This window comes from Lactuca sativa, chromosome 8 (assembly GCF_002870075.4).
Source record: "Lactuca sativa cultivar Salinas chromosome 8, Lsat_Salinas_v11, whole genome shotgun sequence".
NCBI lineage: Eukaryota > Viridiplantae > Streptophyta > Magnoliopsida > Asterales > Asteraceae > Lactuca > Lactuca sativa.
In genome coordinates, this window is record NC_056630.2 from 133,976,779 (window position 1) to 133,990,206 (window position 13,428).

Consider the following 13,428-nt stretch of genomic DNA (forward strand, 5'->3'; position numbering starts at 1 on the left):
ACTATTGATTATGTTTTCTTATATTTTACGTATTTATTACACAAAAATATCGACTTCGAATCACAAACATTATTATCAAACTTATAAACTTCTAAATAAAGTTCCATTATATAAATAATATACATGGAAGCTATGATAAGTATCGTTTTATGGAAATTACAGGTTAAAAGGAACAACGATAGGAAAAACACGTATATAAATTGTGATAAGTATAATTTATGAGTCAATCCACTCTTTATATCGTACAAAGTTATAAATGAAAACTGTTATTTTTATTTACTAAAAGGTTTTTCATATATTACTAGTGAACTTATTGTTAGCGAATCATCTGTGAGACAACAACTTTGTTTAGTATTAAACGAAAGTCCATCACTTATAGCCACAGTCTCCTGTAGGGAGAGCGTGAGTTTGTGTATAGATCTATACGGGACAGAAATCTCATGCCCTGATTGTTAGCTACAGTTGGAGCGAAAGTTCAGGGGTTACAAATGCCATTTACAGTAAGGATATCCGTCATGTTAGCATGGTTATAGGAACTCGCAACGTGGAAACAATGAATCATACACGTAGTAATACTCAACTCAATCAAGTTCGGGGAATAATAACTATATGATCACTTCATATTTACATCAGGGTTATATATGGTTTTCATTCGATAAACAGTGGGACATATGATTTCAGCTTCATTTCCTGTTCCTTGTTTGGTTGTGGATTTAAGGCAGAATCATCCAATCGAATGTTGGTTCCAATCTTAGGCATATATAACTTGTAGGGACTAAGTAATCATGATAGGGTATTATCAGCACATTCAGAATCCAGTAAACGCAACTTTAACTAGTTTTACTTAATAATAAAACTACCAAGCTATAAAGCTAAGTATGTCATAGTTACTTACATATCACGGTCTTGGTCATTTAAGACTGCCTCTCATCTATTAGGGAAAATATGGGATTTTCTAGATCTAATACATTCATTTTCAACACAACGAATCATAACTCATCTATTAGGGAAAATATGGGGTTTTCTGGATCGAATACATTCATTTTCAACATGACGAATCATAACTCATCTATTAGGGAAAATATGAGATTTTTTGGATCTAATACATTCATTTTCAACACAACGAATCATAACTCTTTTCATTTGAAAATATCGGATTTTCTGGAGACATATACAAGTATCTTCATATTGATGTGATCACTTAGTGGGTATGTTTGGGTTATATAAAATGAAGATTCGATAGATAGTGAAATGTGTGGTTTCCGCCTCATTTCCTGTTCCTTGTTTGGTTGTGGGCTTAGGGCAGATCTACTCATCCGACTGTCAGTTCGATTGTAACAGCCCGGATCTCCAGGTATTTTATTGTTTTAATATTTTGAGTTTTGAGAAGGGACTCGGCGAGTTGGAGCTCAGACTCGCCGAGTAGGGTCGCGATTCTGGACGCGGGATTCGTTCGGACTCGGCGAGTCCAGGATATGGACTCGGCGAGTCCACGCTGTTTAATGAAACCCTAATTTCTCGGGTTTGGGACCTATTTAAATGGCCTTATGGCCGTCATTTGCATCCATCAGTCCATAGAGAGGAACCCTAAAAGTGCTTTAGCGATTTGAGAGTGAAAGAAGGCAATTCTTGACATTTGTGTGTTGTTTAGCAAAGAAGAAGGAGGCTCTAGCCAAGAGGAGGCAAAGGGGACTGCTATTTGGTGGATTGGAAGCTTAACCCTTCAATCTAAAGGTATAATTTCGACTCATCTCCTGTTTTGTGAAGTATAACCGATTTTAGGGTTTCTTGTGGCCTTGTTGAGTTGATTTGATGGCCAAATAGTCCCATGCTAGTGATGAGACTTCGGATCTGGATCCATAGAGGTCCAGAGAGTCTCATTCTTCAAGCTTTATAGAGAACAATGGAGGTCATGACCTTGTGTAGTGAGATTTGTTGAAGATTCTTCATAATTAGTCATATAGAGGTTGTTAATGCATCAAGACTAGGACTTTACGTGATGAATCAGTCTAGGAGGGCCAGATCTATGAATTGTTGGAGTAGATCTGACCTTAGAAGCAAGTTTGAGTGATTGCATGGAATGGACTCGCCGAGTCCGATGAGCAGACTCGGCGAGTAGCTTGAAGATTGCCTTGGACCGGCCAGAGAGTGGTCCAGACGAGTCAGGAGTTGACCCAGTGAGTCAGGGCGAGTTAGAGAGGATTGTCATGTGGTCTGAGTCGAGCTGGGACTCGCCGAGTCGTTCTTGAGACTCGGCGAGTTGAGTCGGGGTGGTCCCGCGATTCTTCCAGGTGGAACTCGTCGAGTCAGGGGGAGTACTCGACGTGTAGAAAGGGAATCCTAGAGAGTTGGTGAGAACGTCTAGACTCGCCGAGTTGCCGCGTGCACTCGCCGAGTCCGGTCAAAGTTGACCGTTGACCATTGACCGTTGACCTGTGTTGACTTCTTAGGGATAGTCAACCTTAGAGATAAAAGTGTTAATTAGAGTCTTGTGATGTTATAGGAGGATTAGAGCTCGGAGGATCGAGTACGAGGGATTTCCAGGGATCGTGAGATACCGAGACACGCGAGGTGAGTCTTCTCACTATACTTTACCTTGAGTAGGTAATCAGAGTCATGTGATAGAGTATGTGTATGTTATGTGTATGCTATGTGTTGTACTGCATGATGTCTATGTGATTTATGTTGTGCATGCTTATAGAGTTGGAACCGGAAGGTTCCCAGAGTTAGAACCTGAGGGTTCACAGAGTTGGGTGCACGGACCCATAGAGTTATGGCCTCGAGTGGCTAATATGTGTTTTATGTGTGGTATTTTGGGGAACTCACTAAGCTTTGTGCTTACAGTGTTAGTGTTGTTGTTTCAGGTACTAGCGATGACCGTGGGAAGGCGCCGGCTTGATCTGTACACACGTAGAGGAATTCGATATAATTATGTGATCTTGGGATTTGTATGATACATATTGGAATTTGAAATTTGATGTTTTATGAAATTAAGAGAGAAATGCTTTTATAAATTGTGAAAAATAAATTTTAAAATTTTCAGTGTTACAAGTTGGTATCAGAGCCTTGGTTTGAGGGATTCGAGTACACCTTCGGGCGTATTTGAACTCAAACTGAGGATTTGAGATGTATTTTCAAAAAAGAGTAAAAGATTTTCGAAAAACGCAGAGCAAGAGATGTGTGTACGATCAGTCAGCGCCCGAACGGTGATTTCCCAAAATACCTTTATATATTATGTGATATTGATATTGATATGATGTATCCGCATGCTAGAGTAGGCTAGGTATTGCTATTAGGACTAGAGTGGCCTGATGTGTGATGCCTTAGCCTAGAGAGAGGTGAGCTGCTATGAGATGCTTGAGAGTGAGTAGGTAGCAGCAAGGGACTTATGAGAAATCTATTAGAGAGTAGTCTATGCATGATAAAGTACTTGAGACCTGGGATCCAAAGAGAAGGACTTGGAGTGTATTCTGGTGCGGTGCGGACAGTAGTATTGGGCCCGTACTACTGGAAGCACCGGAGCAGTGTGCAGCCTAAGTCAGAATCTTTGGAATGCCAAGAATCAAGGAGAAAAGAGTTGTCGAGTGTGAGCATACTCGTGTGGATTCTAATTTATCGTATGTTGTATTTTAGAGGTAGATCATGGTGAGGACACGTTTGATGCCCGAGAGCAGTGGTACCAGTGAGGAGGAGATCCGCCGGATCATTCAGGAGGAGGTGGCTGCGGCCATCAGGGCAGAGATACCGGAGATGTTTGGGTCTATAAAGACCACCTTGATTGAGACGTTTGATGAGCGTTATGCCGCTCTTTCTGAGGCTGCTGCTGCAGCGGCTACCGCAGCGATTGCTGCTGCGAGGCCGCAGGGTGGGGATGCGTTGCTGTTCCGTGAGTTCAGCAACACAAAACCACTAGAGTTTGATGGAACTCAGGATCCGGTGGCAGCTATGAGGTGGATATCTGATATTGAGGGGTGTTTCTTCACTTGCTCGTCTCCTGAGCATTTGAAGGTACGGTTCGCGCTGAACCAGCTTCGCTTGGGAGCGAAGGACTGGTGGAAGTTTGTGACAGCGCATTATTCGCCTGCTGAGCTTTCTGCGGTGACCTGGGAGAGGTTCACCACTATGTTTCGGGATGAGTACGTTCCCCAGGTGGAGAGGGAGCGTTTAGCACAGGAGTTTCTGACCCTCAAGCAGGGTACTGAGTCTGTTACAGCGATCACGAGGATGTTCCACGAGAGGGCGATGTTCTGCCCTGAGCACGTGTCCACTGAGCAGGCACGTATGAGCCGCTACTTGAGCATCTTGAGGAGGGATATTCGGGAGTTCGCTGCGAACTCCTCGTACCGGACATTTGCTGAGCTTCAGGCAAATGCCCGGAAGAGAGAGATTGAGCTTGAGACCCAGGCCAGGGAGGAGGCAGAGTCTCAGGGGAGGGATCGGCGACCGGCGCTGTCGCAGCCGGCCGCCAAGCGGGCCAAGCCTGCTGATCCCAGACCAGGGAGCCAGAAGGGCCGCACTTGCGGAAAGTGCGGCAAGGGTCATGACGGAGTCTGCCGAGCAGGGTCTTGCTACAAATGTGGCAAGGAGGGGCACATGGCCAAGGACTGCCCCAAGGGGTTTGCAGTGTGCTTTCACTGCAACCAGACCGGACACCGGAAGGCCGAGTGTCCGCAGTTGCGCGGGGCATCTCAGGGGTCTGCTCCTGCCGCCACCAGAGTTACAGAGAGTCGGCCTGTGAAGACCGAGACGCCGAGAGCTCGAGGGAGAGCCTTCCAGCTGACTGCGGAGGAGGTCCGCGCTGCGCCCGATGTTGTGGCTGGTACTTTTCTTGTGAATTCCGTACCTGCTTTAGTGTTATTTGACTCGGGTGCGAGTCAGTCTTTTGTATCTTTGGCCTTTAGCCGGCATATCAGTGCTAGTCGTGAGGCACTGAGTCGGCCTCTGAGAGTCTCCATAGCTGATGATAGAGTGATTTGTGCCGCAGAGGTTTTCCGGGGATGTGTGTTAGAGATCTTCGGGATTGAGTTTCCGATTGATCTGATTCCTATTGCGATGGGTGATGTTTGTGTCATTGTGGGCATGGACTGGTTGAGCCGATTCGGCGCGATTATCGACTGTGAGCGTCAGCTGGTGACTATACGAGACCCTAGTGGGGGAGTTCTTTCGGTGTACGGTGAGGGTACACGTTCGGGATCAGCCTTTTGTTCGGCCGCCAGGGCGAGGCAGTGTCTACAGTAGGGCTGTAAGGGTTTTGTGGCGTATGTGATGGATGCGCGAGCGACTTCCGAGAGACCGAGTTCAGTTGGGGAGGTACCGGTGGTATGTGAGTTTCCAGATGTCTTTCCCGAGGAGCTGCCGGGAGTACCTCCTGTGAGGCAAGTAGAGTTTGGTATTGATTTGGTTCCGGGGGCTGCGCCTATAGCTAAGGTGCCTTATCGTCTTGCACCTCCAGAGATGCAAGAGTTATCCTCGCAGCTTCAGGAGTTGCTGGGGAAGGGATTTATTCGGCCGAGCAGCTCGCCGTGGGGAGCACCTATTCTGTTTGTCAAGAAGAAGGATGGTTCACACCGGATGTGTATTGATTACCGGGAGTTGAACAAGCTGACGGTCAAGAACCGTTACCCGTTGCCGAGGATCGACGATTTATTTGATCAGTTGCAAGGAGCATCTTGGTTTTCCAAGATCGATTTGAGGTCGGGATATCATCAGGTGAGGGTGCGAGATGGGGACGTCCAGAAGACAGCTTTCAGGACGCGTTATGGGCATTATGAGTTTGTGGTGATGCCTTTTGGGCTCACCAATGCCCCGGCGGTGTTCATGGATCTCATGAACAGGGTATGTAGGCCGATGTTGGATCGGTCGGTGATTGTATTTATCGATGATATTCTGGTGTATTCGAGATCTAGGGAGCAGCATGAGGAACATTTGAGGGAGGTCCTTGGGGTACTGAGATCGGAGAAGCTTTATGCAAAGTTCTCCAAGTGTGATTTCTGGTTACGGGAGGTCCAGTTCCTAGGACATCTCGTTAACCAGGAAGGGATTCTGGTCGATCCGGCCAAGGTTGAGGCGGTGATGGGTTGGGAGGTGCCAAAGTCACCCTCTGAGATCAGGAGCTTCCTTGGATTAGCAGGGTACTATCGGAGATTTATCAAGGATTTCTCCAAGATCGCAGTGCCGCTCACCAGGTTGACCCGGAAGGGTGTTGCATTCTCATGGGGTCCCGAGCAGCAGACCTCCTTTGAGACACTTCGCCAGAGGTTGTGCGAAGCCCCGGTATTAGCTCTCCCGGAAGGGATGGAGGATTTTGTAGTATATTGTGATGCATTGATTTTGGGGTTGGGTGCAGTGTTGATGCAGAGGGGTCATGTGATAGCATATGCATCGAGGCAGCTGAAGCCTCATGAGACAAGATATCCCACGCATGATCTAGAGTTGGGGGCAGTAGTGTTCGCCCTCAAGATTTGGCGCCACTACTTATATGGGGTTCGATGTACGATATACACGGACCATAAGAGCTTGAAGTACTTGATGGATCAGCCCAATCTAAACATGCGTCAGAGGAGGTGGTTAGATGTGGTCAAGGATTATGATTGTGAGATCCTGTACCACCCGGGCAAGGCCAACGTGGTGGCCGATGCGTTGAGCCGCAGGGCGGAAAGCACTCCATTGCGAGATGTATGTTTGAGATTGACCATGATAGCTCCGGTATTGGATGCCATTCGTGGGGCACAGGCCGAGGCTGTGCAGCCGGAGATGCAGAAGAGGGAACGGGTCGTTGGTTTGGTTTCAGAATTCGTTACGGATGGGCGAGGGCTTATGACTTTTCAGGGTCGGATTTGGGTACCGTTTGTGGGTGGTACGCGCACTTCCTTGATGGAGGAGGCTCATCAGTCGAAATTTTCGATCCATCCGGGGGCTACGAAGATGTATTTGGATTTGAGGAGAGAGTATTGGTGGCCCTGTATGAAGAGGGACGTCGCGTGGTTCGTTGAGAGGTGCTTGACCTGCCGTAGGGTTAAGGCCGAGCACTAGAGACCGCATGGCAAGTTGCAGCCATTGGAGGTTCCCGAATGGAAATGGGAACAGATCACTATGGATTTCATCACCAAATTGCCGAGAACTGCCAGGGGAGTTGATGCAATTTGGGTGATTGTGGATAGGTTGACGAAGAGCGCTCACTTCCTTGCCATCAGTGAGAGTTCTTCAGCAGAGAAGTTGGCAGAGTTATATGTGAGATAAGTGGTATCTCGGCATGGGGTGCCGATCTCGATTGTTTCAGACCGTGATGTGCGCTTTACTTCCAGATTCTGGAAGAAATTTCATGAGGAGTTGGGTACTAGATTGCATTTTAGTACCGCATATCATCCTCAGACAGACGGTTAGAGTGAGCGGACGATTCAGACGCTTGAGGACATGCTTCGAGCATGTGTGTTGGATTTTGGGGGTAGCTGGGATGCGTATCTACCCTTGGCAGAGTTTTCCTACAACAACAGCCATCATTCGAGCATTGGTATGCCACCCTTTGAGTTGTTGTATGGTAGGAGGTGTCGGACCCCCATTTGCTGGGGAGAGGTCGGGCAGAGAGTGATGGGCAGCACCGAGATCGTGCTTCAGACGACAGAGCAGATTCAGCAGGTCAGACAGAGGTTGTTGACCGCCCAGAGTCGACAGAAGAGTTATGCAGACAGACGCCGGTCCGAGCTTGAGTTTCAGGTCGGTGACTTCGTTCTCCTGAAGGTCTCTCCTTGGAAAGGGGTGATTCGATTCAGGAAGAGGGGCAAGTTGGGGCCCCGGTATATTGGGCCATTTCGCGTGATTGCGAGGGTAGGCCGGGTAGCCTATCGTTTGGAATTGCCAGCAGAGTTGGGGCAAATCCACGACACTTTTCATGTGTCGCAATTGAGGAAATGTATTGCCGATGAGTCGGCAGTAGTTCCATTAGAGGATATTCAGGTAGATGCGAGCCTGAATTACGCCGAGAGACCAGTAGCCATCAGAGATCGGAAGGTCAAGGTTCTGAGGAACAAGGAGGTACCTTTGGTGTTGGTTCAGTGGCAACACCGGAAGGGATCAGAGATGACCTGGGAGCCGGAGCGCGAGATGCGGGCTCAGCATCCGGAGCTATTTTAGAGCGAGACTTCGAGGGCGAAGTCTAATCCTAGTGGGGGAGAATTGTAACAGCCCGGATCTCCAGGTATTTTATTGTTTTAATATTTTGAGTTTTGAGAAGGGACTCGGCGAGTTGGAGCTCAGACTCGCCGAGTAGGGTCGCGATTCTGGACGCGGGATTCGTTCGGACTCGGCGAGTCCACGCTGTTTAATGAAACCCTAATTTCTCGGGTTTGGGACCTATTTAAATGGCCTTATGGCCGTCATTTGCATCCATCAGTCCATAGAGAGGAACCCTAAAAGTGCTTTAGCGATTTGAGAGTGAAAGAAGGCAATTCTTGACATTTGTGTGTTGTTTAGCAAAGAAGAAGGAGGCTCTAGCCAAGAGGAGGCAAAGGGGACTGCTATTTGGTGGATTGGAAGCTTGACCCTTCAATCTAAAGGTATAATTTCGACTCATCTCCTGTTTTGTGAAGTATAACCGATTTTAGAGTTTCTTGTGGCCTTGTTGAGTTGATTTGATGGCCAAATAGTCCCATGCTAGTGATGAGACTTCGGATCTGGATCCATAGAGGTCCAGAGAGTCTCATTCTTCAAGCTTTATAGAGAACAATGGAGGTCATGACCTTGTGTAGTGAGATTTGTTGAAGATTCTTCATAATTAGTCATATAGAGGTTGTTAATGCATCAAGACTAGGACTTTACGTGATGAATCAGTCTAGGAGGGCCATATCTATGAATTGTTGGAGTAGATCTGACCTTAGAAGCAAGTTTGAGTGATTGCATGGAATGGACTCGCCGAGTCCGATGAGCAGACTCGGCGAGTAGCTTGAAGATTGCCTTGGACCGGCCAGAGAGTGGTCCAGACGAGTCAGGAGTTGACCCAGTGAGTCAGGGCGAGTTAGAGAGGATTGTCATGTGGTCTGAGTCGAGCTGGGACTCGCCGAGTCGTTCTTGAGACTCGGCGAGTTGAGTCGGGGTGGTCCCGCGATTCTTCCAGGTGGAACTCGTCGAGTCAGGGGGAGTACTCGACGTGTAGAAAGGGAATCCTAGAGAGTTGGTGAGAACGTCTAGACTCGCCGAGTTGCCGCGTGCACTCGCCGAGTCCGGTCAAAGTTGACCGTTTACCATTGACCGTTGACCTGTGTTGACTTCTTAGGGATAGTCAACCTTAGAGATAAAAGTGTTAATTAGAGTCTTGTGATGTTATAGGAGGATTAGAGCTCGGAGGATCGAGTACGAGGGATTTCCAGGGATCGTGAGATACCGAGACACGCGAGGTGAGTCTTCTCACTATACTTTACCTTGAGTAGGTAATCAGAGTCATGTGATAGAGTATGTGTATGTTATGTGTATGCTATGTGTTGTACTGCATGATGTCTATGTGATTTATGTTGTGCATGCTTATAGAGTTGGAACCGGAAGGTTCCCAGAGTTAGAACCTGAGGGTTCACAGAGTTGGGTGCACGGACCCATAGAGTTATGGCCTCGAGTGGCTAATATGTGTTTTATGTGTGGTATTTTGGGGAACTCACTAAGCTTTGTGCTTACAGTGTTAGTGTTGTTGTTTCAGGTACTAGCGATGACCGTGGGAAGGCGCCGGCTTGATCTGTACACACGTAGAGGAATTCGATATAATTATGTGATCTTGGGATTTGTATGATACATATTGGAATTTGAAATTTGATGTTTTATGAAATTAAGAGAGAAATGCTTTTATAAATTGTGAAAAATAAATTTTAAAATTTTCAGTGTTACATCGATCCTTGATTTTATATAACTTATATGCACTAAGTAATCATGGTAGGAACCAACATCGGTCACTTCTCATATACAAATTCAAAGTATCATATATCACTCTTTAAACGTAAGAATCAAATATATTTTGTCATCAATGCTACGGGCTACACTTCAAGCTATTAAGAAAATATAAGATTTTTTGTAATATCATACAAACATTTTCAAGAAACAATAAACTTACCTTCTAAATCAAATACTTATGAACTCACCAACTTAAATGTTGATACACTTTCAAAATCACTTGTATTCTCAGGAAACTAATAAGCAGGTACTCGTACAAGTGTCAAGAAGATGAAGCATAGTAACTTCAAGTCTTTGTTTTGGTCATCTACTTTTGAAATCACACTATATACTTTATGTATTCAATGTAAACACTTTATTATCAATACAATGGTTGTTGTTGCTTTGATTACTATTTTACATTTGTTATGATCCTGTACATGACGTCCTCCGCCCCCGAATGTTTCCGCCGTTCATGTTTGGGGGTGTGACAAATTATACACACTCATCATGAGCATTGGAGATTCCGCATTTATTACAATATTCTGATTTTGAAGCAAGTGTATTTTAAAACAAATGAATTTTCTTACTTAGGTTTTATAAAATGATGTTTTACCTTGATTAAAAATGAAAAAATTGTTTGTGAAAATTAGACGTTACATGGTGTTTGGATTTATGAAAATGACCTTTATTTCCTTTTAAATTTGAAAATTCTTACTATGGTATTTAGAACGTTACAATTTGGGTCTTTTCTAGTTTAGTCTCTTAGGATGCTCATAGAAGATGAGCATACTAACATGTTTATGTGGGTTAAGTGGGTTCAAATTAAGGTAAACTATTTTGCTTAAAGGCTCTTTTTAGACATGATACCAGTGACAATTAATCTTACCATTCGGTGTGTGAGAATGTCGTCGATTAGCTGTCCTCTTTATGCGATTTGTGATGAAGGTGTGGATCCTTTTTTTTTTTTGCTGATACAATTTGGTCTTGAATGCATCCGTGGATTATTTTGTTCCCATTTTATCCTAAAAACCGAATGGAGCTCTTGTTCAATTTAAAGATTTTGAAGTTGGATAAAAATGGTTTTAAATTGAGATGAACTTTAATTTATTTCTTTTTTAGGGTTATTTGGAAGGCGAAAAATGACTCATTGTTCAAACACATCTATAACAACATATCTATAACAATCCAATGAAGACGATTGATGATTTACAAGTTAACTCTTTCAAGTGATTAAAACGCAAATCGAAATCGAATTGCATTTCTTTAGGATTGAGTGGTATTCTTCCCATAAATTACACGAATGGTCCCTATGGTTTGGGGTAATCTGCGTTGTTAGTCCTTAAGAAGATTTTTTAACTGGGAAGGTTCCTATTATTTGTTTTTGTTGCATCTTTAGTCCCTGTTCGACTTAAAATGACTTTCTTACCCTTATTATTTTATTTATTAATTAATTTATTTCTTATTTATAATCCTAAAATAAAAAAATACCAACCCCACCATGGCTTCACTAGTTCATTCCTACCCTACCGTTCTCCATATCTCCCTCAAATGCTGCAAATGCCTTGCATGTTTCTGGAGAACGAAGAGCGCAATTTTCTCTCTTTTTCTCAACTCCGCATCATCAATCTTCTCTCATCTCGTCTCTCTTTTTGAACTCTGGCAAACACCCTAACCCCTGCAATATCAAAATGTCAGTGCCAGAGATCTAAGTTCGTCTATTGCGGTGGATCACCGACTGTTGGTGCTGGAGATCCAAATCGATAAAGGGAAGTAGAAAGAATATCGTTTTCTCCGATCTGCAATCGATCTGAACAATTTCGTATTCTTGGATCTGCAGTCGAGTGATGGTAGTGGTTATTTGCCTCTGTTACAGGTGTCGTATTTAGGGTGGGGGCGATGGTATACGCTTAGATCTTGTCTCACCACCAAAATCGTTTCAGCAACCTCATGAATTAGATTTTTATTTTCATCTTGATTTTGATTTTTATCTTCATTATTTGATTATCATCAAGTCTAGTTTCGATTAACATTAGTTTTGGTTTTCATTTCCTTCGGGTTTGATTTTGACTTGCATAGGTTTGACTTTGACATTCATCATCTTTGTCGGAGATGAATTGGATAGGGTATCACTGGGTCTTCTATCATAGAGGGAAGAAGACGAGTTGGTTGGGTTGGTCTAATACCTGCCTTTTTTCCGGTGGCAGACGAGTAATAGAGGCTGTCGGAGGAGCTGTGGAGGTTGACGGCGGCTTGTCTAATAATTTTACGTTTTTCATTGATTTGGGGGAGAGGGAGAAAGGTGGAGGTAGAGATGAACTGGTGAAGCCATGGTGGGGTGGGTTTTTTATTTTAGAATTATAAATACGAAATAAATTAATTAATAAAAAAAGTAAGGGTAAAAAAGTAATTTTAGGTCGAACAGGGACTAAAGACGCAACAAAAACGAATAAAAGGATATTTCGAGTTAAAAATTCTTCTTAGGGACTAACCATGCAGATTACAACAAACCATAGGGACCATTTGTGTAATTTCCCTTTTCATTATTATATGGTTATACTTGCTAGTTGCTTTTGCTATGTATTAAGTTGATAAAAAATAAGACAAAACTTAAAAAAGGTCCCTATGATTTTCGAAAATATCAAGTTTAGTCCCTAAGTTCAAAAAACCTCACGGATCATCCCTATGGTTTCAAAACTTTTAACATTTGGTCCTTCCGGCTAACTCCGTTACCATTTAGCCGTTAAGTCAGATGCATTTTTGTCATTTCACTACATAGGGACCATTTATGAGGTTTTTAATTATATATTTTTTTTAAATAAATAAATAAATAATATTTAATATGGAAGGGGTCCCACCCCATCTCTCTCTCTCTCTCTCTCTCTCTCTCTCTCTCTCTCTCCAAATCGATCAAAGGAAGCAGCGAGGCTTCTTTCTTTCGTTGTCAGATACATGAAAGGGTACAATCTCCAGAACCAAGACCTCGATCTCTCATTCCGACACCGGTTCTTGATTGAATCCAAAAAGCTATGGCACATAGTCGGCCCAGCCATTTTCAGCCGCATAGCCTCCTAGTCCATGTTTATGATCACCCAAGCCTTCGCCGACCATCTCGGCGATCTTGAGCTCGCCGCCATCTCCATTGGCACCAATGTCATCGTCGGCTTCGACTTCGGCCTTTTGGTAATTAAACACCCAAAGATTTTTACCCTTTTTCGAAATATTTGAGTACTTTCTATTTGTTTCTTTGCTTTTAAATCTTTTCATATGGGATCGATCCAGTTAGGAATGGCGAGTGCTTTGGAGGCGTTATGCGGACAAGCATATGGAGCTACAAACTATCGAATGTTAGGAGTGTATCTACAAGCATAACCGTACCTGAAATCATTGGTCAAAACCACATATGAAATCAAGCTATCAAACCTGAAATCAAAGCTAGGGTCATCGTTCAACATATCGGGGCTCGGGTTGCCGATGAAGATTTTGGAGCTAGGGTTTTATGGGGAAGATAGCGGCCCT